The 26489-nt window shown below is 42.0% G+C and overlaps 1 protein-coding gene across 1 annotated transcript in view; it reads left to right on the top strand.

Annotated features, from left to right (window-relative positions):
- The window catches only part of map1sa (microtubule-associated protein 1Sa), a 94433-nt gene that overhangs the window by 248 nt on the left and 67696 nt on the right, over positions 1-26489 (top strand). The gene's annotated exons all lie outside the window — the stretch shown is intronic.

Here is a 26489-nt window from a genome sequence, read left to right as displayed (position 1 = left end):
ACCACTGCACTTCCGCGTTACATGGAGCTCGTGGTTCCATGGCATAGACCACTGCACTTCCGCGTTACATGGAGCTCGTGAGGGGGAGGGGGGGCGCGCGCGGGGGACACAATGAATGAATGTTGATTAGAGCCTTGACGTGAGTGGAACAAAAACTCACGAACGAGTGAAAAGTAAGATATGTGGGGAAGTTGGAACCAAAGATACTGTTTGAACGTCTCCTATGGTGATCAAATATTGACTAGAACAGTCCTCGTGGTAGTTGACTGGCAGCTAATATTATTAACATGACTGGCAGCTAATATTATTAACATGAATAAATGAGAACTTTATTTAACAGATTGCAGAATGGCTACAATACAGTACAGCTCAATACACACAATTGTTAAGGGGATGCAGACCTGAGAAGGACGTTTGTCTTGTTTACATCAGGGTCCCCCATTTTCAATTCATATAGACATTTATGTCATACGTGACATCATGACATTTATGGCATAGGGACATACAGGTATTTAGTACTGATACATTTGTGACATACGGTATTAAAATATACAGTACTGTTACTCATAGATCCTGACAGAGTATATACATATGATGGGGAGGGGACTGTACATTAGGAGGGGGTGGGTGGGTGGGAGAGAAATATACATACGGTGGGGAGGAGACTGTACATTAGGAGCGGGTGGGTGGCACTGGGTGGGAGAGAAATATACATACAGTGGGGAGAGAATATATACATGCGGTGGGGAGGAGACTGTCTATTAGGAGGGGGTGGGGGGGTTTGGACATTTACGGTGGCCAGTTTCGAATTGCAGCCTCCCGTAGGTGCTCTTTAAGAGCGGTTTTGAATGTGGGTAGGGATTCTCATTCCTTTACAGCTGTGGGTAGGGCGTTCCACATTGATGTGTCATAATTGCGAAACGTGTTTAGTCCCTTGTTTGAGCCGAATCTGGGTTTAACATGATTTGTTGAGCTTCCTCTGGTGTTGTGGTTGTGGTATTCACTGACCTTTGGGAAGTATTTTGACATGTACATGTGTACCTTAGTGGTGTAGTGTATCTTGTAGACCAGGCCCATTGCAAGTTGCTGTACTCTTGTCGTCTACTCTAAGCCATCCTAGGTAGTCAAAGTGTGCAGGGGTGAGGTGGGTTTTAGGGGTAAGGTCAAGTAGAAGTCTGACCAGTTTGTTTTGTGATGTTTGTAAACTTGTTTTTAGTGCCTTTGAGGTGCTTTGTACCATGAGGTGCAAGCATAGTCGTAGTACCCTTGAATGAGTGCTCCTGCCAGAGTCTTCAGGGTATTCTTGTTTACCAGAGAGGAGATCTGGTACAAGAATCTAGTTCGTTGGTTGACTTTTTTTTATTACATTGGTTGTCATTTTGTCACAGGAAAGATTTGCCTCTAGGATGGAACCCAGGTAGGTAATTTCATCTTTCCTTGTGACAATATTGTCACCCACTGTAACTGAGAAGCCGTCGATCAGCGAGCCATATGCAGATTCTGCCGAGTTTAGAGGTTTTTTTCAACCTGTAACTTGTTCTTGTCAGAGACCAGCAGGGCTGAGTCGTCCGCGAACAGGAACAAGTTGCAGTCACAAGCTGACGACATGTCATTTGCATAAATTAGGAACAGTAGCGGTCCTAGTATGCTTCCTTGTGGAACACCACAGCTCACTGTGAGGGGGGGGGGGGGGGGGGGGGTAGAGTACTGTTTACCTCCAGACTGGCAGGCAGGCAGCTAATATTATTAACATGACTGGCAGCTAATATTATTAACATGACTGGCAGCTAATATTATTAACATGACAGGCAGCTAATATTATTAACATGACTGGCAGCTAATATTATTAACATGACTGGCAGCTAATATTATTAACATGACTGGCAGCTAATATTATTAACATGACTGGCAGCTAATATTATTAACATGACTGGCAGCTAATATTATTAACATGACTGGCAGCTAGCCAGTTGCTCTGCTAGGTGTAATTTGATCACATAATGCATTGTATTCGCACAAAGAAAACCAAACCATGCAAACATTGATTGATTGATTGAACATTTGATTAACCGATTGCAGAATGGGTACAATACAGTACGGCTCAATTAATACACACAATTGTTAAGGGGATGCAGACCAGAGAGACTTTCGTCTTGTTTACATCAGAGTCCCCCATTTTCAATTCATAACGTATATGACATACCACATTTACAAATACAGTACTGTTTGTGATACAAAAATAGTCTAAAAAAGAGAGTATATACATTTGACGTAGAAACTGTACATTGGAGGTGGTTGAGTGGGAGCTGTAATTAAAACACAAGGATTCAGTGTCCTCTGATGAGGGATGGGTACTAAATTCTGTACTTTTAAAGGTACTTACCGAAACACGTCGGTACTACCGAGTATCGATTCACGTGAGATACCGTTGAATTTTTAATTTTTTTTTAATTGTAAACTTTTTTCTTTTCATGTCAACGTTGTATGCACAATATATACGCTTACCTAGGATTTGACTTGATTCAACAACAAAGCAGTCGGGGCGATGGCAAGCCAAAAACGGTCGAAAGTGTGGTTATTTGAAGTTTTGATTTTTCTTTCACAACTGAGGTAGGTCGATTACATTTTTAGAGACTAAAGTACTGAAAAAAGGTACCGGTATCGATTCACAGGTACCGTATCGGTTCAAATGTGATTAAATTAGTATTAAAAAAAAAAAAAATGAAATCAAATTTCTTTAATTACTATATCTCGTCAGTTTCGTCAACATAAATAACCCAATAAGGGCACGGTTGGTACGAAAGTGATGGGTGACGTCTTGATGGAGCGCCAAGCGGATGCAGATAGGCTACATCATTTATGATAAATGTTTTATTTAAATTTTTATGATGAGTCATATACTATATAATAGTATAATATATTAGTGTAGCCTAATCTTTATCTGCAACTGTGAAGAAAAACCCCATTGTTTTAAACGGAATGAATAGACGCACATAAAAAAAACCTGAATGATTTAGAATTCGAACGTCACCGTTATGAATGAAGCTTCGAACTCTGCTTCTCTGGTAGGTGTTGAGAGAGGCGGAGGTTGTCTTTCCATTTCCCTATTTACGGACCTTTAGGGAAGCTATTTTGTGCTGAGCTTGATTTCCTCAGCCTTAGCAACTGACCCCCCCAGTGCTCATCCATTCTTCATGCACATCGATACTCCGCCTGATCTGCTGGAGACCTCTCACCGTCTAGCTGTCCACCGTCTAGCTGCCTGTCTCAGTCACCTCCAACTTTCACTGATTTTCCTCTGAACCAAGGTGCAGTATGTTTACATTACGATAGTTATTATGATCATTTGAACTTCCGTGTTCTAGGCAGTACTACTGCATAGGGAAGTGAAGTAAGGTCTGGTGCTAGTAGTACCCTAGTTATCTCACTACAATCTGCCTTGGTATATTATTATCCTGTCCTGCATTTTTATATTTAACACAGTAATTACAGACACAGTAACTGTACTACTCATGATGATTTCTTTGTGGATATAGGGTAGGGCTACTTGATCATAACAAAAGTCATAATCAAGATTATTTTGGTCAATATTGAGATCATGATTATTTGACTTTGGAAACATGATGCATTTATTGAACTAGTCTTTAACAGTGGATTTTACGGCTGACCTTTGAATTTCTTTTGGGAATTCGAAGCTTCGGTGCCGAGATTCGATTTTAATTCGAATCCCATGCTCATCGAACGAAGCTTAGAAGTATTTAAGTTAGTTTAGGTTCGTGTTAACGTTAGATAATGAACAAAATAAACGTATTTCCGGTGCTATAGACATCGCTCTTTTATTTTGGAACCCCTGACCGGAAGTAAAAATGTTGCCTCGTTATCTGCTTTAGTGTCCGGTTGTTGGTTATCGTTCAAGCTAGCAGCATATCAACACCAGCCATGGGAATACTGTCTAAATTGGGGAGGCTTTTAATCGTCAAGGTAAGAGGATTTTAAGTCATGGTATCCATAAACTTCAATCGGTTCGGATCCTTTGAATGAAATGAGAATGTAAACAAACACGGCGTCTAGGGATGGGTACCGAATTCGGTACTTTTGAGGTACCGAACCGAAACACGTCGCTACTACAGAGTATCGATTCAAGTGAGATTCTTTTAACTTTTCTTTCTTTATTTTTTTGCTTTTTTCTTTTCATGTCAACGTTCACACGCACAATATATGCTTACCTAGGATTTGACTTGATTCAACAACAAAGCAGTCGGAGCAATGGCAAGCCGAAAACGGTCGAAATTGTAGTTATTTGGAGTTTGGATAATTTTTTTTCACGACTGAGGTAGGTAAATAAAGATTTGAGACTAAAGTACAGAAAAAAGGTACTGTTGGGTACCGGTATCGATTCACAGGTACCGGTACCGTATTGGTTCAAATGTGAAAGGTACCCATCCCTAACGGCGTCACGTTAGAAAGTATCACTGCGATGCGTGAAATCACTGACTGCGCCCCGAGAGGAGTGGTTCGGCAATAAATAGTTCAGAGTATATTTGCTTAGAAAACGTAATCGTCGAATTCAATTATTTTTTATTTCTCCGCGTGGTAAATACACAGGTCACAACATGTTTACAGGAACGTTTTGGAGTGTATTTCGTGACTAGGGGACTGTAGGGAACTTCAGGGTAAAGGACTGCCCCACTTCCAGTGATGAAGCTAAGCTACGCTAACGGAGCGGCCGTTCCCTAAGCCTAATGCATGCAGATAGACAAAAAAGGGTATGCATCTTCTTGTCTAACTCCAGGGAAGATGGCAAATAAGCTAATTTCCCAAAATGTTGGCGTTTTCCTTTAACCTGGCTATTGTAAAATGGGATACCGTTTTTAACATTTGCAAACAAAAATTGTACTGATTATCCTACTTGAGCATCCCAAGTAATATTGCAGGGTTCGCACAAGGTCCTTAAAGTGCTTGATTTTTTTACAAAAAAAAGTCAATGCCTGGAATTCCTTTAACAGCCAATTTTTTTTAAAGTCCTTGAAATTCAAATCAACCATTCGCATTGAACGTTTTGTTCATCCATGATAAACATTCAGAATCAAGAAATTGCTATATTTTTATTTAAAGTGTAACTAATTGTCGGAAATTGTTTTAAGCCATACATATTGGATCAGATTTATTTTTTCTATAAAAAAAAAACAGCATTTAAAAGTGAATTGTATCCTTTTAAATGCCATTTTTAAAATGAAAAAGAGTGCTTGGAAAAGTACTTGAAAGTCCTTGAATTTAATTTTGCAATGTCTGGGAACCCTGATATTGTATATTTGAATGTGCATAAATGCACTACTGAGTGCTCTCAGGGTCAGTAGGTAGGCTCAGTCAGGACTTTGGAGAGCCCTGATGAAGACAGTATAGTTCACCCATAATTCATCATATCTGCACTGTCTTTCCCAAATATACAAGGATCTGTGAGGATCTTTTCATGTTTGCAGAGAAATTGTCGCGTTTGCTGTGACTTGTGAAGCTGCCTTCAGTCTCAACATTGAGCAATGTCATCATCATCACTGCAACCTTGTTTGTCACTTGCATGACGCTTATATATTTCCCCTCTCCGCCTAAGTGAATTATGGGGAATGATATCCCAAATAACAACAACATCCTGATTCGTCAGTCAACCCAGTGTGTAGTATTACAGAGTTAAGGGAAATATTAGGAGATTTGTCGAGCTTTAGCCCACTCAGAAAACTGGCTACACATCAAATGGTTATTCGATTTCTGTCTGTGCACTTTGAGTTATGCCCACGGAGACTGACAACTTCCTCTTCTTGCATACAGAGTAGTATGCTGTTATCTCTATGCTAGTAGTAGTAGTAGTATGCTGTCCTGTTATCTCTATGCTAGTAGTAGTAGTAGTAGTAGTAGTAGTAGTAGTAGTATGCTGTTATCTCTATGCTAGTAGTAGTAGTAGTATGCTGTTATCTCTATGCTAGTAGTAGTAGTCGTAGTAGTAGTATGCTGTTATCTCTATGCTAGTAGTAGTATGCTGTTATCTATGCTAGTAGTAGTAGTAGTAGTAGTAGTAGTATGCTGTTATCTCTATGCTAGTAGTAGTAGTAGTAGTAGTAGTAGTAGTAGTAGTAGTAGTAGTAGTAGTAGTATGCTGTTATCTCTATGCTAGTAGTAGTAGTATGCTGTTATCTCTATTAGGGATGCCCCGATCACGTTTTTTGCCACCGATCACTGATCGTCTTGAGCCATATCGGCCGATACCGATCCGATATCAATAGTTTTTGATTAATAAAAATAATAATAATAATAATTTTATATAAAAAATCTTTAAATAAAATATATATATTATATAATCAATCATACTTGTAGTTGTATTATCTGCGAGACATCGCCACCACGCAACAAGTCAAAATGCTCGCTATCTGCAACAGCTCCACTGTCTGTGTGTACTCGAGTAACCTCAAGCTACGGCCAGGATTCTCCGGAGCTGCAGCTGGACCCTATTGATCACATTCAACATGCCCTCAGCTCGAATACGCATCGAATCAGTGTTATAAGACATTGATATCAGGAGCTATCTGTAGCTACTGCTAGCCGGCTATATAACGTTAAGACGACGCCTCAGTGAACTATTTAGTTTAATGGGACGTTTCGTTTTGAACAGTGAGCTAACGTAAGCTAACGTGAGCCATCATGCACTACTAGACTTGCTGGAGCATTTGTTGATATCAGGAGCTATCAGTAGCTAGCCGGCTAGATACCGTTAGGGTTAGACAATGCCTCATGTATTAAACTAAAAGTGAATAGTTGTCTGGGTCATTTTGTAACGTTAGCTAACGTTAGCTCACGGAGGTCCCAGTGTCTCACTAGACGGGTGCGGGAGGGGCTGGAGGAGGAGGAGGAGCAGACGCCGCAGCTCTCTCCGTGTGTCTGAGACAGAACTCAGCGAGTGAGATCTCTGCTCGGAATTGGATCATGTTTTTAGATCGGATTTGACGATCGGCGAAAATAAAGCATTATCACCGATCACCGATCGCATATTTATACTGATTATCGGCCGATAACGATCGGTGGCCGATCGATCGGGGCATCCCTAATCTCTATGTATGCTAGTAGTAGTATGCTGGTAGTAGTATGCTGTTATCTCTATGTATCCTAGTAGTATTAGTATGTATAGTGTAGGAGTATAGTTTGATATAGTAACTATTGTGTACAGAGAGTATAGTTTGATATAGTAACTAGTAACTAACTACTGTGTAGTGTGTACAGACAGTATAGGACTAAATGCAGAGCAGAATATTACATTTTCTTTGGACTTATTTGCCTTGTACACCTACCAAATATTGTAGGATGTGTGTAATCAGGGGAGGAAACTAACTTTTTGGCTTACCAGCCAACTGGCGAGTATCTGATTTTTTTTACCAGACAAACTGATTTTTTACCAGCCAAAAAAAATCGCTAATTGTGATAATTACTTCTTTGTATGTCTTCGTCTAAATTGATTTTCAATCATAGTAAAAATCACACCGTGTCTCTACTCTTTAAAATATTTATTAGCATAAAACATTAATAACAGTCTCTACTCTCAATATTAGCATACAACATGTATTAATCACACTGTCTCTACTCTTCAAAATATTAGGATATCACATATTAACATGAAAGAGGGAACTATTCTGGACTGGGTTGGGCTGAACTAGGCAGTGAAAGATGCTGGGCTGGGCTGGACTAGGTTGGACTGGGTTGGGCTGGTCTAGGTTGGACTGAGTTGGGCAGTGAAGGAACCAAGCATTTCACTGTAATGTAATAGCTAAATAAAACAACTTGACTTGTTACATTTGCACTCTGGTTGTATGCCAAATGTATTCTGGTTGTACTGTACTTGTGCTGTGTCAGGATGGGAATCGAAAACCGGTTCCCGTTGGGAACCGGTTCCTAATTGGCCGATGCCTGGAACCGTGTGGCTCCCGTGACTTTCGATTCCCTTATCGCTGCCTACAGTTGCGCAATAATGTTAGCCGTTAGCATGTAGCCATGGCAGACTCTATTTGATTCCTTAATGGCTCGAAATTGCCTGGGTTTTGGTAATATGCTCCCGAAATGCTCCTGCTGTTTGGCTACTTCTATGTGCAGTGAAAACTACTTGAATGCTTTAGAACCTAGTCATTGATTTAGATCAGGCTGAGCTAAAATTAGCCGCGGAGCTAACGTGAGCTAACGCTATTTAATCAAGCTCACAAAGAGAGATAAACAGCTGACAGCGGATAGTACAGGTACAAATACAATAAAACAGCAGGTGGGGGCTGTTGTGTAAACCTTGTACTCTTTAGTTCACATATAATGAGAGACGGAATGTTTGTTTACAAGACTGTAAGCCAGGAAGTACAGTGGTGCAACATACAAATGTGTCCGTGTAGCAACACAAGCCAATACCTTATAGGACAGGGGCCCGGGGAGCTCTCTCTCTCTGTGTGTGTGTGTGTGTGTGTGAGAGAGAGAGTGTGTGAGTGAGAGACAGAAGTCAGAGGAATAACAACCTGTTATTCAATAGATTAAATTAGTTTAAGAATAAAAAAATAAATACATTTTAAGAGAATCTCAAATACATTATTTTATTTAAGTGTAGGCTATAGTTAATGTTTTATTTTTTACAGTTTTTGTATTTTTCTGACATGGGGGCTCAACAATAAATGACAATCAGAAATGTCAAGTTGCATGTTATTCTAACCAGCTTAGACCCCTACGCTCTGCATCTTCTGGCCGCCTCAGACCTACTCCTATCCGAGCTCCGGGAGGGTCATCAAAGAGAAGTCGCCTATTCTCAGTCCTTGCCCCACAATGGTGGAATGAACTACCCACCCCAGTTAGGACAGCCGAAACCCATCCAATCTTTCGCCGTCGACTAAAGACTCACTTCTTCAACCATTATCTGAATAAAAAAAAATATATCTAACCCTAACTAACCGTACTGTCATGCACTTGTCCTAATAAACTAACCTACACTTTAGCACTCAACACTTTGATGAACATTGTTGCTCAGCTGATAGAGTTGTGCCCTTCCTGATGGCTTGTCGTACAGAACTTGTAAGTCGCTTTGGATAAAAGCGTCAGCTAAATGACTAAATGTAGTTCTGTTGCATTTTCAATTTATTTATTTAAATTATAAATTGATCAGGTATCGATAAGGGAATCGATAAAGAATCGAATCGATAAGCAGAATCGATAATGGAATCGTATCGATAAAATCCTATCAATTCCCATCCCTACTGATTGGAACCGAATCGACAACGCTAGGGGTTCAGCAGGTGTATTCTGAATGCCAAGTATGACAACATCACCGTTGTGAAGGGCATATGGGCGAGTGGTGATATGGGGGGAAACCCGGTAATAATAAAATGTCACTCGGCTGCATTTAAGCAAAGCCGCTCAGTATAGTCATCCACTATGTTGAACGCACGTTATGGTAGCTTGTTACATGCTAGGTAGCTAGCCGGCTAATGCTGGTTGACTTGTCATTCTCATCCGACTCGAAGGAGACGCGTCGCGTGCTGTTGTTCGCCCCCATGTCAGACCGCACTGATATCCGAAAGCGACGACTCTACATGCAATTATTTTCATCCACTCATGTGTTTTTGTAAGTTTGTCTACGTTGTCAAGCCGGCTGCCGGTGGCAGGAGTCTGTAGGTCCGCGCGCAGTGATCTGTCCACTTCCCCTAGATGGGTGGCATCTTCTAGAAAATGAGTGTTCATTGGAGGAGCTTAGAGCGCATCTGTACAACGATGATGTTCATTGGTTATGGTTGGATTATTATGAGGCGCAAATGGGAGGAATCAAGGGGGGAGTCAGATTTCGGCTTGTGCCAGTGAGCGAATCAGCAGATTACAGAATGATTTTTTTGTTTTGTTTTGTAATTACTAGTACTCGCCAGACTGGCGAGTGCTCTTCATGAATTACTCGCCAAACGTAAAAAATACTCTCATTTGGCGAGTAAAGTGGCCTAATTTCCTCCCCTGTGTAATATATCCATGCGACTGAGTTTGAGTTTTGACACCAGTGAGACGGACGACAGTCGGTCCTACACGTTGTTTACAGTAGGTTTACAGCAGGGTGTGATGGAATGTAGACGTCCAGGGGAGAGGGCGCGCCGTCGGCCCAGAGCATTGGCCCCGGCCCCCTGGATGCCAGCGGCTCTGCTAACCCCTCCCGGCCCGCACCGCAGAGCATCAATAATGCAGCCACCACGCTTACTTCAGCTCGGCTTCATCATCAGAGTGCCAGAGAGAGAGAGAGAGAGAGAAATGCCTCCTCCTTCACGACGGAGATGTGTTTGCGCTTTGCCCATTTTGCTCTCAGTACCAGGCGTCCGCTGGGTCTTCCCCAGCTGTCGTCCCTCGCAGTCACATTTCCACAGGCTGCCGCGGGGAGAGAGAGAGAGAGAGAGGGAGGGAGAGAGGGAGAGCCATGCTGCCCAGAATATCCCGGGGTTGTTGCTAGGAGAGCGTTGTCATTAGAAACGGGGGCCGGGGTAAGTCACCCGTCTTATCTCTTCCAGCTGGTGCCGCTGGGTTATTGGAGAACGTGTGGGCGTCCGCTTGACTCGGAGTGTGTCGCGCTCGAGTATCTATTAACCCTTTCCCCGCCTCGACACAGGAGAGGCTTGTGTCACTTGTGTAAAGTTCACTTATTTGAATATGGTCCACGCCCTGCTGTTATCAAGTCCACTCTGCTCCAGGCTGGTGTTGTGTACACTTCCTCTGTCTGTGGGCCCGTCTCACCGCTCGGCGTTTCCTTCCTCCTTTGATCCGATCAGCGACGGCCTGCCGGTGTTGCCGCCGGCTACTGATATATATATATATATATATTCTTTTTTAATCTCCACTCGTGTGTGAAAGAGCGGCGCCCCTATAGACTCCATGGAACCCATTTAGAACTCTTTTAAAAAAGAACTCTTTTTCAATAATACATAGTTGAAAACGCAACTAGAAAAACATCAATCTATTTTCTCAAGCCTGGAACGGTTGAATCCTCCTCGTGTGTACAACACAGTGTTTGACAGCAGCAGCAATAGGTCTCAGAGATGGAGCTGCTACAGGCCGTACACATCCACCGGCAGGAATCAGTTTTATATATATATTCAGAAGGGAGGGGCTGTGTATGGAGAGGACGAGGACGAGGCTATACGGAGGATGGCACGTCGGTTAGTTGGTTCAGCTGTGCTTGCATTTTGTATCCGGCGTACGGACTGACGCACTGACAGACGAAGCCTGGAAAACGCAGCACTCATCTGACCCCCCCCCCCCCCCCCCCCCCGGCTGTCCTTTCGCCCCATTCTCCGCAGTGGGTGAATCTCACTCGCTATAGTCCGGCTAGACGCACACAGGTCCCTCCTCTGGTTACCCAGCGCCGTAGCCCCCCCCCCCCCCACCAGCTGCCGCTGTGTACTCTTAACAAAACCCGCCCCCCTCTCAGAGCCCCAGCTCCCATCTGCTCCCCGACGGGCTCTGCAGCACACTCCCTCTCCCACGTGCCAGGGGCAACGACCCCCCCCTCCCCCCCCCCCTCAGACAGACCCACGAATGCACACACAGTTCCCCCCCCCCCCCCCCCCCCCCCGGTAATACAGACCAGACCAGTTATGCGGCCGTGTGCCCGCGGGAAGGAAGATACCGGCGAACGTAAACACGACAGTCAAATGAGGTTGGCTTAACGCGAGCGAGGAGGACGAGAGCGGTTGTGCGTGTTTGCAGTAGGGCTGCAACTAATGACTATTTTGGTAGTCGACTAATCTGTCGATTATTCTTTCGATTAGTCGACTAATCGAAAACCAATTATATTAAAAAGAGAAAAAGATATATTTTTTTTTTTTTTTTTTTTTTTTGCACTACCTATCTTTGTGAAAGTGGCTTCTCAGCTCTGGTCCAGCTGAAGACAGAGCAGAGGAACAGATTGGACATTGAGCATGACCTCAGAGTTGCTTTGAGACTCTTGTCAGGACCAAACAACATCCCCAGTTATCCCATTAATTCCCCCAAACTTACTGTCGGTCTGTTATGTTAAGCTAAGAAGTCTTCAGCTGGACCAGAGCTGAGAAGCCACTTTCACAAAGATAGGTAGTGCAAAAAAAAATAAAAAATCTTTTTTTTTCTTTTTTTTTAATGACTAATCGACGCAACAATATCTCGTCGACGATTTTTCGATGTCGATTATGTAGACTAAACGTTGCAGCCCTAGTTTGCAGCCCCGCTGGCCGGCTCTCTCTCTGGCTCGTGAGACGAGGTCACGTTGATGTGCTGCACCACTGTGTCTCGACCGTGTCATCAGATGAGTCTGTCGTCAGGCCTCTGCCCCCCCCCCGCCGTGCCGAGAGTTTAACCCAGTGTTTCAAGCTTTGGCTCCCGGGTCTGACGATATGCTGACATACAGGAAGGAGATGCTTTACTGAGCAGATCTAGCTGCTTTCCCCTCATAAACGTGCTCTCTCTCCGTCTCTGTGTGCGAGACCTTGTTTGTGGAAGAAACTGTTTCTAGGGTTGTTCACTGGAGGCTTGAGAAACCCACGGGTCACAGCTTGGTGTTGTACACGCAGTAAGGAAGTGGTACTAGTATGTTATGAATTGGCTCTATCTATTTTTATTTATATATATTGCACTGTTTACTTTTAATTCCAATTGGAAGAGATGGCAATTCTTCACCATGTGGAAGGTGCTTCAATTCTGACGGCTTCATAATGAGGTGCCATGCATAATCTTCGGCCTTGTATTGCACATCGGAGAAAGACCCTCATTAGCTGTAGGCTTTTTAAATGGGGTATAGAGCAGGAGTGTCAACTCATTTTCACAGAGGGCCACCGCCACATCAGCATTATGGTTGTAAAATAAATGTCAGTCAAGAGGGGCAGAACTAACAACTGTGAGCTGCAAAGAACACATGGGACAGATGTAGCAGATGTTACAAAAACAAATGGCTGCACACAACCTTGCAGAGGCCATACATCCAACTAATGGAAGATAGTTTAATTAACTTTAATTAACAGATTGCAGAATGGGTACAGTACAGCTCAATACACACAATTGTTAGGGGGATGCAGACCAGAGAAAGACTTTCGACTTGTTTACATCAGGGTCCCCCATTTTCAATTCATAATGAAATTGCTATTATGTGTCTGCATGAACACACACTGTAAATGTACTCAAAAATAACAAAATAAGGGTTGTCTCAGTTCACAACTATATTGGTCAAGTTTTGGGTGGGACTTGTTTGCGTCCCTACAGCTTCTTATTCAATTGAGCGAGATGCTCGGTTATGTCACACAGACAGTTTGCATCTGACAGTTCAGACAATATTTCTTCAACCCTTTGTTACCTATTCCGCCTGGATCTTTTTTGTATTTTGGGCTGTACAATTGTCAAAGAATGTCTGAGGAGTAAGTGCGTTTGGCTTTTTTCCTTTGTTACTTCATCAATACCTCAGATGTTCAACATACATGTATGTGTAAGAATGTGTAATAACTAAGGCTGTCAAAGTTAAAGCTTTATTAACGCATTAACCCACAATAATTTTAACGCCGCTATTTTTTAACGCAAGATTAATGTTTATTAAAAAATAAATAAAAACGTTTTATCTTTTTTTTTTTTTTTTTTTCCAGGGCTCTTGGGGGCCACATCAAATGACGTGGCGGGCCACATTTGGCCCGCGGGCCATGAGTTTGACACCTATGGTATAGAGCATTAGTTAATAGCTAATTAGAATAAAGAGATCAGATCAATTGTACACATTGCAATAAATACGCCAACAGTGCAAGTAGCAGTGACTTGATTAAACAACAAAGCAGTCGGGGTGGAATGGCAAGCCGAAAACGGTTGCAAGTGTGGTTACACTTAAATTCTTCTAAATAAATAATGATAATAAATTATTTGAATTTTGGACATTTTTTACAACTGAGGTAGGTAGATTATTATTATTTTGAGACTAAGTACCGAAAAAAGGTACCGGTATCGGTTCAAATGTGAACGGTACCCAAACCTGTGTCCAGGACGCCTGTATATTTTCCCTAACGCAGTTTCACTTCCGCGTTCGGGTTCCGCGATCTGATTGGCCACTGACGTTTCTCTCGGCGCCAATCGCGTTATGCCTCTTAACAGCCTGCTAGCTAACGCCTAGTTCTATCACTGCACTGGTTAAGTTTAGGCTACTCTTTCGAAGTTGGTTAAGGTTAGAGTTTGGAATCAGGGCTGGTGGTCTATTGCCCTGCTCTAAGACCAACTCTAACCTTAACCAACTTCGAAAGAGTCGCCTAAGCTTAACCAGTGATAAACTAGGCGTTAGGTAGTTTGCAGGCTGTTCGACCCGGAAGTAGGCGCAGAACTTGCCGTCCCACGATTGGCGCACATGTCACATGACCTGGCCAATCAGAGCGCAAAACGGGAACCCGGAAACACGGACGTGTTGGAGAAAAGCTACACGCGTCCACGACAGCATGAATCCAGGGGGTCCAGGACAGCCTTCTATCATATAGCCTAAAACCAGACTGCGTTAATCTTCATACCCTTATAGGACATGCTTTTCAAAGGCTACGTGAACTGCCACACGACAGAAGGTTAACCCTTTACTATCACACAAGCGACGGAGCTAATTAGGGCTGACCTTCGAAGCTTTTTTTGGCAATCGAAGCTTCGGGGCCGAGCTTCGATTTTAATTCGAAGCTTCTAAATTTTTTTTTTTTTTTTTTTTTTTTTTAATAAATCTTATGTTGTGGGACTTGTACAGCACTTTGGTAAACTTTGTTGTTTTTAAATGTGCTCTATAAATAAAGTGGATTGGATTAATGAATTAAGTAGCCCCTTTCGTGACTGTGACGCAGCCAACAAGGTTTCACTCGGCTGTGTGATTTAATTCAAGGTGGATCGCTGTTGTCGTTTGAACAACTTCAGATTTCATGGGAACTACCAATCCCCCAAATCAAGAATGTTTAAGTAAAGTAAGATTTTGATTATTTGAAATATGGCCTGTGTAGACTAAACTATGCACAGAATTATGTCCGTCTACAAGGTCTGGATTCTACATGGTCCGGCAATGTAGACCTTGTAGACTCCACTACAGACCAATTATCAGTGAATGTTCATGCATTTTTAAGAAGGGCTACTTCCACAAAAAAACAAAGAACTCACCAAAACATCTCAGTAGCACCTTATCTAAATGTTCTATTTCATATATGGAGATTCATATTTATTTATGTATTGCATGCATTTCTACATTTTATTTCCTATTTTGTTTATTCATCCCAGTATCTTTCTTTCTTATGTGTGGAATTCTACAAGGCATGTAGGTGTATATGTGTTTGAGGATGATATCCTTCAAACAGGCAATAGTGATGATATAATTTGGGCAGTGCTGAGCTGGGTTACTTTCCTCCAGTGTATTTGTCCCCCGGCCCCACCCAATGGCCCCATGCGCACACACACACACACACACACACACACACACACACACACACACACACACACACACACACACACACACACACACACACACACACACACACACACACACACACACACACACACACACACACACACACACAAATTAGGGAAAAAAAATTAGATATTTTTTTTGAATTTGATTTTTTTTTTACTTCGATTTTTTTTTAACACTTTGGCTGCCTAAGGTTAAATTCATGATATACCATAGATTGCCAGCGCTATTTGTCTATGGAGAAAGTCCCCTTCTTTGCAGGGCTATAACTTTTTAAATTCTATTGCTACATTGCCATTATTAGGGCCCATTCAAAGTCCTATATGTATTGTTCATTGTGTAGCAACGTTAAACTTTTTCATTCACATATTCATAGTAAAGTATGGTCTAATGCAGTGGTTCCCAAAGTCGGGGTCGCGACCCAAAGGTGGGCCGCGAGCAGCCACGGATGGGCCGCGAGATGATTAAAAAAAAAAAATAATAATAAAAAAAAAAAAAAAATTATTATTTTTTATTTTTTTATTTAAATTTGTTTTGTCATGCCACTGAACTTAGAAGCAGGCCAGGACAGTGTTTCTAGTTGTATTCTAAAATTCTATTCTATTGTATTCTAAAATGTGACTATATGGTTTTATATTAACTTAATAAATAAACAAAAACGAAAAATCTACTTATTTCAACGAACATTTCAAACTAAATAACAGATTATGCACATAAAACGCTGAAAACAACCGAAGCAACAATAGTATTTTAATGAGGCTATTATTATCATTATTATTTTGCAACAAGTTAGCCCTCTCATAAATAGCACATATAAATGAATAACTAACTTGAACTAACTTAATAGGATTGAAGTGATATTTGGCTTAAAAAATCGGTCGCATGACAAAAAAAAAAAAAAAAAAAGCCAGACGATGTGCATTGGGCCGCGGCTCTCTGACGCCTTATTTTCTGGGCCCCGGCCTGAAAAGTTTGGGAACCCCTGGTCTAATGTATAAGTATGTTTTCATCTCTTTCTGCAGCTTTCTCCAGAACGTGATATATAGCCCCAAATGCATTATATTGATGAAATACAGTTTGATGGCAATCAGCGCGATATAAAAAATTCCAACTAGACGTACTTCTAGAAGTTACTACACGTCATCTGATGTTGACCGGATGGGCGAGGGGGCGTTTATAATTCCGTGGGCAGCGTTATACCAATCATCTAATGTGGGTCAAATGTTGATAATAGCAGTTAGTATCGAAGACGGTAACGTTACACGCTGAAACTCACCCCAGTCTCCGCGCGCCGTTGGGCGATCATCGTCGAGTAGAAATCTTATCATTATGGGATATATTTTTACCCGGTCCATCTCCAGCTTGTATAATGGTATATACGTCCAAATCATGTTGTTTATCGAGTTATTGCCAATCGATCACCGTGTAGCGTGACGAGCCAGAGTCCCATGACCTATAGCGAGCGCCCGGAAGTACTACGGTTGTCTAGGACAACCTCTATTCAACATCCTGTTTGGCGATTGCGCCAATCGGCCACCAGATGGCGCTCCTGAACCGCCAGAGAGCTCAGTGGGTCCTGCTGGTGGATCTCAGGCCAGCGGAGGGGACATATGAATCCGATCGCAGATTTTTGAAATATTGATATAAGGACGACGTAACGCGTCCTCCGGCAACTTTAGCATGGCCAGCAAAGACGTCTAAAGACGGGTCCCGGCAGTCAAAGTGTTAATGTTCGAAGCTTGTGCCATCGAACGAAGCTTTGAAGTATTTAAGACAGCCCTAGAGCTAATGATAGAGCATCACCGTCGGTTGTGTGATAGTAAAGGGCTAACCTTCTGTATTGTCACAGTGAAAGGGTTAACCGGCTGTCGTGTGGCAGTGAAAGGGTTAAAGTTCAGAATTTGACCCTATTTCCTATATCCATGATCAGGGGAGGAAATTAGGCCACTTTACTGGCCAAATGCTGGTATTTTTTACGTTTGGCTGGTAAAAAAAATCAGATACCCGCCAGTTGGCTGGTAAGCCAAACAGTTAGTTTCCTCCCCTGCTGGCGAGTATACAAAAAAATAAAACATTCTGCAATCACTGCACTGGCAAACGGTGCGCGTCTTCTGAGTGTTCGCTTTAGTTGACAGTGCCACGAGAGCACTGCACAAGACCACCCGCGGACATATAATGTTTAATAAACGTTTGCGCAGTACTGGCCAACCCGCGGACATATAATAATAAAAGTCCCGCGGTACTAGGCTAGCCATCAGGAGCACTCGCAAACAGATAACGTTAAACACAGCAGAAGATGGAAAACAGACAGACTGACCAACGGGGAACTGCATCCAACCCTAGTACAACCCTCGAGTATAAGTTACTAAGGACACATTTAAATCACAGAGGTGTAATGTTAGTCTACTGGAACTGTATACAGTGGTTAGCTTCTAGTTAGCGTTTTAGCTATAGCTGCTTGCTAGCTAACGTTAGCCCTGTGTGCTCAAAGCAGCCAGCTAGGTGTATCTGTTATGACTATAATGTTTCCAAAAAAGCACCGGACTACGACGTAAGGTTAGACATTTTATTTCATGCTCAAAAGCCCCTGGCTTGCACATCGCAGTCACGAAAGGGGCTAGCTCAACCAGTGCACTGTGCACAACAGCACACCAACCCAACTGACGTTACCACAACACTTGACGGTACTTCACAGCACTGTCGTAAGACCACCGTGCTGTCTTAAAGGCACAGTGTGCCTACCCAGATGCATACACAACATTGACACGGCTTGACATACAAAGAAGTAATTATCACAATTAGCGATTTTTTTTGTCTGGTAAAAAATCTGTTTGGCTGGTAAAAAAAATCAGATACTCGCCAGTTGGCTGGTAAGCCAAAAAGTTAGTTTCCTCCCCTGTCCATGATCATGTCAGAAGGATGGTCCTTTCTCAGCACATTCCATGCTGTGCTTCATACCGGATACCCAGCTCCTCCTCAGTTAGCCACACCACTAATGCAAACTTAATGGGGCCACTGTAAGAAGCACTTTAAAACACACTAATGTAAACTTAATGGGGCCACTGTAAGAAGCACTTTAAAACACACTAATGCAAACTTAATGGGGCCACTGTAAGAAGCACTTTAAAACACACTAATGCAAACTTAATGGGGCCACTGTAAGAAGCACTTTAAAACACACTAATGCAAACTTAATGGGGCCACTGTGAGAAGCACTTTAAAACACACTAATGCAAACTTAATGGGGCCACTGTAAGAAGCACTATTCCAGTTTGAAGAACAGCGTGGATCGTGCGTCGAAAAAAAACCCTCTGTAGCCAATCTGCTACATCACCGGTAAACTAATACGGCTGTAGTGTAGGTAGGTCCGTAATTCTGAACTCGCCCTTTAAAGCCTCTCTTCGCCCAAAGCGACACTCCTCTCTCTCCTGCTGCTGTTTGTGAAGAAGCATGAAGCATGAAGATGAGATCAGAGCTAAATGAGTCCTGCCAGCCAGACGGACGGAGAGGGGAGGCTGCTTCCTCCTGCCTCTCGTCCCTCATCCAGGTCACTGCTGCAGGCAGGCCTGCTGGCTGCTGGAGGAGCAGAACATACATTTACATGTTAGCAGGGATACACTGGGGTTTGATGCTGCTGACCTGTTGTAATAATAATACACTTTGTGTGTATAGCACCTTTCATACAGAAACTGCAGCTCAAAGTGCTTCACAACAGAACAGCATAAAATGAGCACATAAAGTGCAGACATAAAATCACAGTTTTTCACATTAGGATCTAACATCCCAACAGGCCACCTTGTTTATGGTTGATTCAGTTTTAAATAGACAATAATAAAAAGAGTAAGATAAAATAGACTTGAGTGCAATAGTGCAGCAGTGCAATAAAATAGTAGAATAGACATAAAATGAGCACATAATAATTTTTTACAGTGCAATAAAATAGTTGTGGATGACTGTTTTAACAGTTCAAACAAAGTCATCTTTACCTTCTGTGTTTGGTATCCACAGTTTAAAACTTGACAGTCTTCCCTCCTGTTTTATACCCACTTTGACCCTTCGAACCTCCCACCCGGGGCAAACCTCCCTCTCCGGGTGCAGTTCCCTCTCTCAGGGTGCAGTTCTAGGCCGGAGTCCTACACAGTTTTAAAGCCCGACAGTCTTTCTTGTTTGATACCCACACAGTTTAATACCGGACGGCGGACAGTTCCTAACATGTAAAAAAAGTAATGGACGGAGTAAAATAAGAGTGTGTATTGTACAAAATGTGTATGCCTAAATGTAAATAGGGTTTTGGTCTATGTTCATTTCATACTAATTGCTGTGGGGCACTCTGGACTGTGGTCCATGTGTGAAAAGTGCTATATAGATAGTTATTAATATTATTATTATATTGTAAAAATGTATGCATTGAAATGTCTGTAAAGTCTCGACGACATTGAAAATGAGGGTTGACCCTCAATTGTCTTTTCGAGAATAAATAAAGGTTTGAATGAATTGATGAATCTTTATTGAATAGTGAATCATTAGGATGATCACACACAGTATCTTTATTGAATAGAGAATCATTTATGATCAAACGCAGTATAGGAAACAGATGGGTGCCGTTGTGTTGTTTTTAAATATGCAAATGATTAGAACCTGTAAGTATATAGACTAGAGCCTCTCGGAGAATAGCCTAATAGTCTGTCTTCTTGACCATCTCCAATGTGCTCTGAAGGGAAATCTGTGTCTCATGTATCAGCTGTCCTACAGTATTGTTGTCACTAAGCCTGGCCTGGAGGCCTAGGAGTTCATCTGTTCAGCTAACCAGCAGCTCTTTAAACATAATGGAGTGTGTTATATGGTGTATTAGTACACAGAAGTTACTCATTAACTACAGATGGAGCAGATAGTCACAGAAAACCCCCCTTTGTACCACAAGTATTTTGACCATTGATTTAATTAGCCAAATGCTGGGTTCTTCATGGCTCTACATACCATACTGTATGTGATCCAGAAATTAAACCTTGATTTGGAAATGGACAAATGGCGACGGTGCAACCTAATCATATTTTAAAAAGACTCACAAGGCAGTTGCAATCTATTTGCCCAATGTTGGGTAAACCGTTGGGACCAATCAAATGTGTGGAAGATTTCAATGTCTCGGGCAAATCTGAGAAATTCCGGTGAAATATGATCTGTATTTATTGAGCTTATTGCAATTACTTTATGCTGATGGTTACAGTTACCATTTGTAACGATTAACGTTACATTACCTCCAGTCCACTCTGTCTGCACTGCAGCAGCTCTATACACTCTGTCTGCACTGCAGCAGCTCTATACACTCTGTCTGCACTGCAGCAGCTCTATACACTCTGTCTGCACTGCAGCAGCTCTATACACTCTGTCTGCACTGCAGCAGCTCTATACACTCTGTCTGCACTGCAGCAGCTCTATACACTCTGTCTGCACTGCAGCAGCTCTATACACTCTGTCTGCACTGCAGCAGCTCTATACACTCTGTCTGCACTGCAGCAGCTCTATACACTCTGTCTGCACTGCAGCAGCTCTATACACTCTGTCTGCACTGCAGCAGCTCTATACACTCTGTCTGCACTGCAGCAGCTCTATACACTCTGTCTGCACTGCAGCAGCTCTATACACTCTGTCTGCACTGCATCAGCTCTATACACTCTGTCTGCACTGCAGCAGCTCTATACACTCTGTCTGCACTGCAGCAGCTCTATACACTCTGTCTGCACTGCAGCAGCTCTATACACTCTGTCTGCACTGCAGCAGCTCTATACACTCTGTCTGCACTGCAGCAGCTCTATACACTCTGTCTGCACTGCAGCAGCTCTATACACTCTGTCTGCACTGCAGCAGCTCTATACTAGGGGTGGACGGTATGGTCTAAAATTTATATCACGGTGTAATTTGAAGCATAGACGGTAACGGTATATATCACGGTATCAGTGTTTCTGTTAGAATAATTTTTTTTGCCTGATAGGCAGGCTATATAAAGAATGACATCCTCAAGGCATGTAGATTTATAATATTTTAACTTAAAACTAGGCTACTTTTGCGTATAAAGTCATTATATTCCAAATAAAATAAGTCCCGAGTCGAGACTCCTGCTCCCATTGCAAACAGCGGGGCTGGATTTTGCTAGAAGCATATGTAGCTGCAGAGCCGCAGAGCGAATTGAATTGAATAAGAATTGAGACAAAGGTGCCACTCATCCTCAGCTTTAAGAATTGACAATTGTGTCAACAAATTGACACATTTGTCAACAAATTGACACATGTGTCAACAAATTGACACACAAAATGGTGATGGGGGGGCGCTGTTTGACGGGCCTGTGACCAGATCTGAAAGAGCCCCTGGCTCTGCGGCTCTGCAGCTGCATGCTATTCGCAAATCCACTGCTGCAGCCGTCCTCCCGGCTCCCGCTGCTGCCGTCGTTATCATAACACTACACACATATCGTAATGTTTACAGCAAACTGTAGTTGATCACCAGGTATGTTTTATTAACGTAGAATAATTCATATAAGAAAAACGATAGGGACATCTCTTACCTTTCTCCACTGGTTAAAAATGCCAGGAACTGAAATTGAAACTTGCTGTGCGCCGCAGTGATATGTGTTTATTATGAAATGACAATTGCGTGTTGACACGCCCACTGCGTGAAGCCTCCTAAATAACTTTTTCCAGTTTGCACATATCTATTATCTATGACAAATTCGATCTATTTTTAGGGGCAAATGCGATTGAAATAGTCGCGCTGTGGTTACATGACGTCATTGCTATTTTAGAGCTGCTGTACTGGTTACACGGTATAGTCAAAATCCATACCGTAGAGCAAATTAATACCGTTTATACCGTATACCGTTTATACCGTCCACCCCTACTCTATACACTCTGTCTGCACTGCAGCAGCTCTATACACTCTGTCTGCACTGCAGCAGCTCTATACACTCTGTCTGCACTGCAGCAGCTCTATACACTCTGTCTGCACTGCAGCAGCTCTATACACTCTGTCTGCACTGCAGCAGCTCTATACACTCTGTCTGCACTGCAGCAGCTCTATACACTCTGTCTGCACTGCAGCAGCTCTATACACTCTGTCTGCACTGCAGCAGCTCTATACACTCTGTCTGCACTGCAGCAGCTCTATACACTCTGTCTGCACTGCAGCAGCTCTATACACATGGAACGGCAGATTTCTTGAGAAAAGGGTGTTTTGGTAACGTTACAGCCATGATGTCTCCGTGTGTATTAGGGATGCACGATAATTATCGGGCCGATATCTAGGGCTGGGCGATATAACGATAACGATAAATATCGCGATATATTTTAATAATCTATATCTAATATCGAAATTAAAAAAAATCGAAAAATCGTTTTCTTTTTTTTTATAATTTATTTTTATTTTTTATTTTTTTGTGTGACTTGCAACAGGGCAGTTTTAAACCCAGAGATAGTGGACAGACTTGTCTTTCTTGCCTGCAACTTAAAGTAATGGCTTTGCTTGTCCAAATGACAATACTGACCAAATTGAGATTTATTTTTCTCTTGTCCATTTATTTTGTTTGCTTTCTAATTTAAAATACAGTTTGAAACCGTCTGTACACAGTAGGCTATGTGTGCTAGCAGAGCTAGACTCCAGTCACGAGTCACGGTGCACATGTGCGGTAGGGCTGGGCGATATGGCCTAAATATGATATCACGATATTTTCTCACCTTTCGGCGATACACGATACGCATCACAATGTTTTTCTTTTTTCCCCCAAACAATTCATTATGAGGCTTACCAAGACAGTATTTGAGTTTGCAAGCTAACATTAAAGACAAAATAAAATACCCATGCATTTAGCATTTTTATATTATATATTAGATTTAGATTATTGGATTATTAGATTATATATTGCATATATTTAGCAATGAGATATTATATGATTTAGATATGAAATATGATTAATTGAAAATGGGGGACCCTGATGTAAACAAGACTAAAGTCTTTCTCTGGTCTGCATCCTCCAGTCCACTGTTGACTGTTGTTGTATTGAGCTGTACTGTATTGTACCCATGCTGCAATCTGTTAACGTTTATATTCATTCAGTCGGCAAACAGAATCATTTTGATTGACAGTCGCGTCTGCCAATTACGTCACATCGCTTGCACCCGCCCTGCTGCTGTTAGCACCAATCGGCAAGCGCGTATTCATTTTTTACTTCCGCCATTGGAGAGCTCAATGAAAACAACAATGGCAGCGGTAGCTCGCCGCGGCCGACGTTTAGCTTTTAGCTCTGCAGAATGACTAAACGACTGGAGGCATAATGATTTTACTGCAACGGATGTTATAATAAAAGCCTTTCCATACATCTGTCTGATTGAAAACGTTATTAACAGACCGCAGAATGGGCACAACGGAGTCAGCACGGGCTGAGATATGAACGACTAACGCTTGCTATATCTAGGTCGACCTCGGTCGTTGCTATGTAAATACGCTGATGTTATTGAAAGTGTAACTATATAACGTTAATGCCACAAAACGAATGCCTTTGTTATCATAAGTAGTAACTTTTGATGCAGTAGTGTGTGTGTGGGGCGGCGCTGTTCAAAAGTGTCAACGTGTGGACCAGATTGACGCAACACAAGCCTCTTGGGCAAAACATCACGATATCCACGATACGTTTAAAAAGTGTATCGTTAATGAACTGTACCCGATATTTATATAATATCGTCATATCGCCCAGCCCTAATGTGCGGTGGTTTGTCCACCAAAAAAAGCGCCAAAAGATCGAAAATAAACTAGCAGAGCCAGAACTGTTCAACTCCCCTGGAGCCACAGCCAGCAGAGAAGCCGGTTTACTTTAGCTTTTAAACCAGCTGCAGCCTGAGAACTGGAGTGTGAGGGGATGTAACACTAAAGATGGAGCTGAGAACTGGAGTGTGAGGGGATGTAACACTAAAGATGGTGGCAACAACAAAGAATTGCTGCAAAATAAACATACATCTGTTGTTAAATTTTTTTTTTTTTTTTTAATACTTATAACAATTCGATAATTATCGATATAGAGAAATATGATAACATTATCATATCGTTATCGCCATATGATTTTTTTTCCATATCGCCCAGCCCTACCGATATCAGCAATTATGACGTCATCCCGATAAACCCGATAACGTTATTAATAGCTCCGATAATATAATATATTTTTTGGTAAAAAAAAATGCGGTGTGGGTGAATTTGGATGAAGTGCGTTTGTTTTGACTGTGGGCTCCTCCCGTTTTGCCAGTACTGTGGTACGACTGATAGAGTGTGGTTTAGGAACAGGGCGTTTTACACAAATCCAGCGCTCCCTTTCTTGGCTGTGACGTAGCCACGTAAGTTTCTTGAAGCAGCGCGGATGTCAACAAAGATGGCGACGCTAGTGGGGATTGTTTCAGAGGGAAAAAGTTTGCTTGCTATTTGTAATAAATGCAATGCAGAAGTTCCACGAGGAGGGAAAAGGGCAGCGGCTTGTGATACATCCAACCTAGCAGGTCACCTGCAGCATCACCACCGCTGCGATGGTGTGTTATTTATTGTGTTAACTTAAAAGCCTGCAACGACGCGGGGAGCTAAGCAAAGCTAGCCCCTTTCATGGCTGTGATGCAACCCTTGGTTGAATACGCAGTCACTTATTGCTCCGTAGTAGTCAGGTTAATTTGCACCACCAAGGACTGCTTAAAAGCTAGCGGCTTGAGCCCTTGGGTCATTTCTGTCAAACTTCTTTAATTTAGCAAACGACTCGTCAATAGGTACAAGCGTGCTCGCGCCGTCGTTGTGGGCTTCTAACACCATCGCAGCGGTGGTGATGCCGCAGGCGACCTGCTAGGCTATGTGTCCACTCAAAACCTTTTCTTTCAAGGCTGACGGCTTTGAAAAAAGAAAAAAAAAAAGCTTCGAGCGTCTTAGGTTGGATGTTGACGGATTGTGAATTTTCATTTGGAAAAATAAATATGGTCACTTTATCAGTCAAAACTGTTGTCTTGGCTTTGTTGTCTGGTTAGGTCAAAACTACAGGAATATACATTTAAGTTGGTGTTAAGTTATTGTCCTGGGAAGTCTTTTTATGTATTATTATTATTGTATTGTGATATGTTTTGTTTCATGTTGGAAAAAAAAATTTGATAAAAATATATATATATATACATTTAAAAAAAAAATTAATACAATAAATATCGGTATCGGCCTTGAGGAGCATAAAGTTATCGGTATCTGTGTCAAAAAATCAATATGGTGCACCCCTAAGTGTGTTTGGGTACCATCCATGTAGCACAACTCGGTTGGCTAATGTTGGCCACAGCTGTGGGTGGGGCGGTATAACGGTTGAACCGGTATACCGGGTAGAAATTAGAAATCTGTGCCAAGATAGAGATTTGACTCTACTGATAGAAGGCTACTTTAAGGCCTTTTCACATTTACAAATGTAACGCACAAAGCTAGAGCCATATGAAATCCGCGATCACGGAATCGCGGACGGAATCGCGGAATTGAGCAATAAAAATGGAATCAACTGTAAATTTTTTTTTTAATGTTATGGGACTTGTACAGCACTTTGTTCAACTTTGTCAGTGCTGTAAAGTTTAAACCTTTTTAAATCTTAGACAAACAAAACACTTTGCTTTCATGAAATATTGTAAGCAGTCATTTGAGGCTTTATAAAAGCAGCACAATGAACACAAATCTGTCAGTGCCGAGTCCGACCTCATCTTAAATAACAAACAGCATTGCTTGTTGTAATTTAACAAAGAGAGGCAGAGTTGATTTTGCAAAAAAATATATATAATTTATATTTTTTAATCAAATTTTATTTTCATATTCGAATCCCATGCCCATCGAACGAAGCTTCGAAGTATTTAAGACAGCCCTATTAAATGGACTGTTATATCTTATTAAATTGTGGACATTTATTCATTCCCACTTATTAGACACTATTTCTGATGGTAAAATGAGCGTACAAAGCAAAATACAGAATTCTGAAATATTA

This window comes from Notolepis coatsorum (genome assembly GCF_963971535.1).
Source record: "Notolepis coatsorum genome assembly, chromosome: 3".
NCBI lineage: Eukaryota > Metazoa > Chordata > Actinopteri > Aulopiformes > Paralepididae > Notolepis > Notolepis coatsorum.
This window is presented reverse-complemented; position numbering and strand designations above follow the sequence as displayed.